Below are 8,186 nucleotides of genomic sequence, written 5' to 3' on the forward strand. Positions count from 1 at the left end.
AACAATGGGAACTCATTAATAGCGTTGTCAATAGGAAACCTGTAAGTGATGAACAGGTAATCTGTTTAAACGAACGTGGCCAAGATATTTCAGATCCCTCCATTGTTTCCGGCATTTTTAATGACTTCTTTGTGTCGGTAGGGCAATCTTATTTCACTCCATGCAATTGTATCATATCGAGTAGTGACGTAATCAGTTCCAGTAATAGTTTTTTATTTGAACCCTTCACAGGTTCAGAGATTTTATCGATTATTAAAAATCTAAACAACTCTGGTTCTTGTGGTTATGATGGCATATCTAATAAACTGCTTAAGAGTACAGCCCTTAATCTAGTAGATATTTTGAAACATCTTTTTAATACTAGTGTTTACTCAGGTGTCTTCCCTGAACAGTTGAAATGTGCGATCATTATACCTCTATTTAAAAAGGGTAACAAGAAGGACAAAAATAATTATAGGCCAATTTCCCTGTTGCCATCTGCCTCCAAAGTTTTCGAAAAAGCACTAAAAAGTCGTATATTACTATTTCTTGAAAACAAAAGTTTCTTTAGCTCAAAACAGTTCGGGTTTAGATCAGGCCGCTCAACTGAAGATGCGCTCCTTGAATTTTGTTCATTCATCTATAAAGAGTTAGATATCAAAAAAAGCTGCGCGAGTCTCTTCGTTGACATCACGAAGGCTTTTGATACGGTGGACCATGAATATCTACTGCATAAATTGTATTGTGCCGGCTTTCGTGGATTTATGCATGACTGGTTTAAATCCTATCTAACAGGCAGGATGCAAATGGTGAGAATTCAAGGCACTCTCAGTGAACCTAACTCAATAAAAATAGGGGTTCCGCAAGGTTCTGTGTTGGGTCCTATTCTTTTTCTTGTTTATATCAATTCCATCTTTGACTTACCTTTTAAAGGGAATGTCACTGCTTTTGCTGACGACCTTGCCATAGCATATGGGTCAAGTAATGTTTTTGATTTAATTGCCAGTATAAATTATGATGTCTCTATTTTAAGATCTTGGTTTGCAAAACATAAACTCATTATCAGCAGCAAAACCAAGCTTATGTTTTTTAGTCTGAATTCTAGGCAACCTCCAGATGTCAACATAACATTTCATTCTTCAGATTGCGAACGTTTTGCCAATCATCAACATTTGTGTCCTGAGTCAAAATCTAATACTTTCAATTCTCTTATACCCTGTAGCGCTAATTGCTTTGTTATTGATATAGTTGAGGAATTTCAGTATCTAGGTCTTATCGTCGATAACAATATGAATTGGTTCAGTCACATTTCTCGTTTGAATCAATATCTGCAATATTCACTACGTTGTCTCTACCAACTCAGGAATTACTGCTCTAGTTACACCCTGAAAACAGTTTACTACGCGCTTTTTCACTCTAAGTTGTTATATGGTATCACCTGTTGGGGAGGCTCCAGTCTTAATAAAATCCAGCCATTAATTACATTGCAAAAGAGTGCTATACGAAAAATTTGCAAAGTGAAACGATTGCATCCTTCAAGGGAGCTTTTTAGAAGGTTATCGATTCTTCCAGTGAGAGATCTTTATTATTTTAAAGTTTTGAAAGTTTTTTTTTTTAGGTGTGGTTATCTGGAAAGCATGTCATCTGAAGTCTATAATCTGAGGAGAAACGCAAACAATACAGTAGCAGTGCCTTCTTGGAGAACCACACACTCTAACAAATTCTATACAATAGTGTCTCGCAAATTATAAAATGCACCACCTGCCGTTATTCGCGACTTAAGGAATCTTCACCAGTTTTTGAAACATGTAAAAGCCTTCCTTTTAGGCATGTCGTATCTTGAAATCGAAGTTTTGCTACGGACAAATAATTGAATAATAAATTTACGCCTTTAAGTTTTGTAGTTAATTAATTATTCTCAAATACAACTGCTATCTGATGTACATAATTTTTGTTAGAAGTTTATAAGTTTTGTTACTTCTTATCTTTTTTAAAATTTACCATTTTTTCAACAGTCCACCCCACTGTATTTCTAACATAACTAGGATTGGCATTTGACGCTATGTTATGCTTAACATATAAAATGCCCTATCTTTTCTTATATCTAGTACGTTATACATATACATGCTTTGCAATATTGTGATTATATTTGAAATTTATGTAGATATAAGCAAAATGATTAATAAACTGAAACTAAAACTATCGCAGTTGGGAGGAGAACTTCATTTTCTTTGGCAATTTGGAGCAAGTTAACAAGCGCGGAGTTTGAGCAGGTGTGTTGCTTATCCGGCTTGTAGCTTGTTAACTCTTGGGGGTAATCTTTGGTGATCGCGTGAGCTGTGCTGCGTTGCGCTAGTACATTATGACTTTGCGTATTGGTTGGGTGGTGAATCACGGGGATCACTTGCTCTTTATTTTGTGGGTCTGTGGTCTTTTGGATATGACCACAGCTTTCATTTATTTGTCGATCGGGGGTGATCGATTTATTAACGCTTTCATGTATGCTAGCCGTTTTGGAATGGCTATTATTTGAATGAACGTGCAAAAACGAGTTATGTCTTTTCTGACAGTACATGCATTTGAATGGCGACTTGCACTCTGCCAAGGTGTGATTGAGCGCGAGGCAGTTTCGGCATAATTTATTAGCTTTAACAAATTTGATGCGCCTGTGTATTGCGAATATTTTAAATATTGGACACTTGTTCATAGGATGTGGTGTGTTACATAAATAACAGCAAAACACCATTTCGGAATTTGTTGGAAAAGCATTTATCTTCTTTTGAGTTTTCATTGGATCAGAAGTCTTGCTTGCGTGTTTGGGGAATTAATGTTAATAAACTAATCAATTGGCAACGCGACTCGTAAGGTGGAATCGGTTCAGAAACATGTAAAGTGTGCAGAGCAAAGCGTAGGAATATTTTTTGCACTCTCGCCAAACGATTGATGTGAATAGCGTGATACGGTCTCCAGATAAACGCGGCGTATTCCAGTTTAGACCGTACAAAGGCAGTGAACAAAGCCTTAAGTGTGTACGGGTCAGAAAATTGCGAAGAATGTCGTCTAACAAAAGCTAGCATTGTGAGAGAGTTTGAGATCGTGTAATTTATATGCGCATTAAAATTAAACTTGGAATCAAAAAACACTCCCAAGTCTTTAAACACATCAACTGATTTGAGAACGGAATTAGCTATATGGTAAGAAGTGGACAGAGGTTTAGGCAGTTTAGGGAACGTGGCTTTGTGGCATTTATTGATGTTAAGGAAGAGATGATTCATGGCACACCAATTATAGAGCTTATTGACCTCAGAGTATACTTTCAGGTCTCCCGCGTAAAGAAGAAAACGAGCTGAAGAGAAACACGGCGATACATCATTGATAAAAAGAATGAAAAACAATGGACCCAGGATACTACCCTGAGGAACTCCAGAGGTTGCAATAAATGGTTTAGATGAGAGACCATCTATAACAACAATAGAACTCCTATTTTATCACATCAACCTGATAGCCACGTCGGAAAGTCGCAAAGCAATCCTCTGTAAAAACTGAGAGATTAGTTAATGTGGATCTGGCCGCCATGAACCCATGTTGGTTAGGACTAATCAAATGCTTCACAATAAAATGCAGCTTATTTTTTATAATGCATTCGAATACTTTGGAGACCGACGATAGCTTTGAAATTGGCCTATAATTCGTAATATCGTTTTTACTGCCACTTTTAAACACTGGGGTGATAGTAGTACGTTTCCAATCACTTATGAAGGTACCTGCAGATAGAGACCTATTATATATTAAAGTGAGCGGTGTCACTAAAGATGCACAATTTTTCAGCAGATTGACAGAAAGACCATCCACATCAGTCTATGAGGAATTTTTTATTTTGTTTATGCCTTCTATAACGTCAGCCTCCGTGAGAGTGAGTGATCCAAAATCAAAAATTTAAAATAAGTTATTAGAGGGGTTTCGACGAATGTTATTCAAATCTACATCAAGAACACCATCATCAGTCGCAAAATTAGATGAGAAGAAGTCAGCGAATAAGTTAGATGCTTCACTCACGGAGGATGCAGGGACACCATTATAGAAAATATTTTTGGGAATGCTACACGTATTTTTTCTAGACTGAATATAATCCAAAAATTCTTTGGATTATCTTTGATATTTAATTCAAAATTACGAATATAGTTATTATATAAGTCCTTATTTAACAAAGAGAATTTATACTTATAAGAAATATTCAAATCATAAAAATGCCGATTATTGGATGACTTGTACCTCTTAAAGTACTTGTTCCTCAAATTTTTTAAATGCTTGAGCTTAGTCGAGTGTCACGGAAGCTGATATTTTTCCACGAGTAAACAGGAACAACATTAGAGCACACTTCCGTAATGGAGCTTTTGAAAATTTTAAAGTAGCCATCCACTTCACTCTCACCAAACAAAGCATCCCAATCAAATTCACTGAAAACCAAATCACAACGAGCGTAATTAAAACAATTTGATTTTACGGTAGGATAATCAAAAAACTCATAAAATACGACTTTCAACAAAACAGGCGAGTGATGCAAGTTACGCGGCGAGATTGAAGAGGGAGGCTGCGATACAATAGAATGTAAGCCATTACTAACAAATATCAAGTCTAGAAAGCGATTCAAACAATAATACAAGCCGTTGACCTGAACTAATCCAATCCCTAGTAAATTATCAATAAAGTAAGATTCATAAGAACTATTAATATTTGAGGGTGTCAAAAATGCATCATTATTCAAAAAATGCCAATTAAGATTACTTAAATTAAAGTCACCAAGAACACACAGTTAATCGTTGCTAACGACACGGTGAATGGCAATCACATTTTCGACGTGGGCCCGATATAAAGCATCATTACTAGCTGGAGGTATTTAAGAGGTGCAGAGATAGAGGAAGCCGTGGGCACCACGCAANGCAGGTGCTACATCAGCAACGTCAAGTTCACTACAATCACTGGTCCCAACAACAAGAATCTGATCAACACGAGTCTGATTATGACGCTGTCTATCACGTTTACTCTGCACTGTTTTCCAGCCAGATTTATCGGCAGCAGCGGCAGTATCTACAGCATCCACAGGTACAAGCTCATCAACAGCCGGACCAACATTAGTTTCAGACACAACAGTTTCAACAGCCAATGGGGAAATAGGCAAACCAGGGGAAGACGAATTACCAGCAGCGCTATCTAATGAAGAGTGCTTGCAAATTATCACCAAAACAATCAGCACTTGCCAGCATTGGCGAGGGCGAGACAGCAGCAGCATCAGCTTCAGTAGAAATGTTCAGAATAGAGAAATAGCGATTACAGTTGCTATTAGCGACAGTAGCATTGGTCGGAACGGCTGCACTTTTCAGAGCACTAACATCAGCAGCTAGCATCGCCAAACACTTGGCATTTTTGTTGTTGGCAGCATTAATAGACAGGCAAATAGAATTAATTAGATTCTTAAAATCATCAAATTTCGCTGATAAGTCTTTGTGTTTAATGTCTAGAGCACAAATGACCGAATCAAAACCAAGCTTCTGTGTAGCCAGAACAGAGTCATATGCTTTTATAATTTTTTCCGGCACATTAACACAATCCGAGCACCTGTAACTAATATACCGATTCTTCTTAAAAAGATTAACATCATACTCAGATACAGGTCCTTGGCAACAAGCGCGGTGGAATCGTTTTTTGTAAAACCCACTACACGCCACTATTGAGGAGTCATTTCTAGCAAATGATTTATCACACTTTCCACAAGAGTCTTCCATTTGTGATATAAATTGAAAATACATACAAAGACAAATTCGCAAAGAAAAAGCAAGAGCGAACTAAAAACATGTCTTTACACCTCGGCTACTCGTATTGTATTTCGAGGGCCGTCTCTGTGAATTCCTCTATGGGAGAAGAGGTGAGTCTGGCACAATATCTCATGAAGCTACCATTTTCAATATTAAATTTTTGCGTACACGGGTTATGAGATTTTATTTTTTCTGAGTTATTTGCTTCGATAGAAGTCTGCAGCTTTTCCATTGTTTTTGGGGGAGCTGCTTTCCTTGGAATTTTGGAAATAAGTTTCGAGCTTTGTTCAGTTGGCATTTTGAATATTTGAAGACTAATTTATATTTAAATATTTTAATACGTAAATGAGGCTCTTGGTTGAGCAATTTGTTGTTAATTGGGTGTTTTTGTGGACTGTATGTATTTAAATGTATGTATATTTGTGACCCGTGAATTTTTCTACTAGGTTTTAATTTTTTATTTTTGTGTTATATGTATATTTATAGGTATATATATATTTTTTTCAATGTAGATACAGAGTGTGCCATTTTGTTCAATATATATTTTTCGGAACTGGTAAATTTGCAGTTCGGTTATTACCACCAAATTTACTGTTGGGTTCACTTTCTTAATATGTGTATTATTTAATATATATGTGAATGTACATATATAGGGCTCGAAATCTCATCTTGTGTAGTGAAATTCCAACAATGTGAACAACATACAACTATGCAAAATGAAACCATCGATATTATCGATAGCCCCATCGATAGTTCTCCATCACTATCAAATGCATTAAGATTTTTGTATCTAAGATTAACGAAGTTGTAGAAACCACCGTATCAGTTTTGAAATGGTCTTGGATGGTATTTAAAAAAGAAAAAAAAACAATGATTCAGAAAATATTAAAAAGAAAACACAGAACACTTAAGATGAACTTATGCCTATTTTAAGTTAAGAAACATAAGTGGTTTTTGCAGGAAGGGTTAAATAAATATTATTTGCGATGATAATACAAAGATTTTCCGGTCAAAAATTTTACTATAGGATGATTTTGCACCTAGTTAGCATTTTTAAGGATAATCGAGTTATATTTTTTATCCTCTTATAGAAGATTCCCAATGTTAGCTCAAACATTTGTTTATGATGACATAATAGGAACGCGAAGAAAAAATGGAAAAGGCAAAACCTTTTGGTTAAACCTTGTAGAAGCGAACCGTACGTCACGGTGGGCAGGAAGCGAAGATAGGTTGCATAAAAATGTCGACAAAATCTGAAAGCAGGGTTGTATTTGTTGATATCTTAAGGTTAAGAATCCGCTTAAATTGAAATCCTAGCTGCTCCTGTTTTAAAGATATCCACATTTTATATACTTCTGATAGGATATATTTGGCTTTGCACTTAACGGATGCTTTTTCATAATTAAGTTAAAAAAAATTTATTTAAATTCCATGCTGTCTGTAATGGGATTTGAACCCTGACGCTCTGGAAATTAGCAAATTGTGGCAAGCATCTTCGTGCACTCAGCTACAGCCAGACATGTAAATGTGCACTCAAATGTTCAGTTTGATTCAACACCACGTGTGCGTGGTATGAAAGTATTGTTTTTAAGTACGAACATTTCAAAACGATAATCAAATAAAACATATTCATGTTTACTATGCGTTATTTCCCCCAGTAAATTCATAAAATTTTTCTTAATATTACAACGCCTTTTTCTCTCAGCGTAGTCATTTTTAAGCAAAATTTGTGCAATCAAATCGAAAACCGGGACACTTAAATGAAACCCGGGACATTTTAAGGTTGGACCGGGACGACGGGACAAATAGTCTAAAACCGGGACATGTCCGGGAAAACCGGGACGTCTGGCAGCCCTACACACAAAGCGCATACTTTCATGCGATTTTCTTTATGATCGCATTTGTGTTCTGGATGTACAATAGTCATTATTTCCTGACAGAAGAGTACATAAATACCAAAATAAATCTCATACAAGCTTTGAATTTATTTACTTATTATGCGGAGTACCGTTGGCCTAAGTTAGAGCATTTTTATTTCTTGCACAAGCGCAGTGCGACTGGCCTGCGCTACTTGCTTATAGCAACAAACCTTTAATAAAAAATTACTACCGTATTATATAGCATACAATATTGTATACATACATACATATATTGCGATATTGAAAGTGTTTGTAATGAGAAAGTTCACGCTACAGAAAAAGGTAATTGTGGTGTTTTACCTAAGTTGTATACCGGTAGCGCCCAATAAATCTCGATCAATTATTCTTTCGGTAGGAAAAAATGAAAATGTTTCACATTGATTTGATCCGTTTTAGTGAGTTAAAAAAGGGGAACAGATTTTTATGAGATTTCTTTTCGTATAAATATGCTCTAATTATCGAGAAGTACGCCTTC

Source organism: Rhagoletis zephyria, unplaced genomic scaffold (assembly GCF_001687245.7).
Source record: "Rhagoletis zephyria isolate East Lansing unplaced genomic scaffold, Rhagoletis_zephyria_1.1 Rzeph_scaffold_00294, whole genome shotgun sequence".
In the NCBI taxonomy this organism is placed as follows: Eukaryota; Metazoa; Arthropoda; class Insecta; order Diptera; family Tephritidae; genus Rhagoletis; species Rhagoletis zephyria.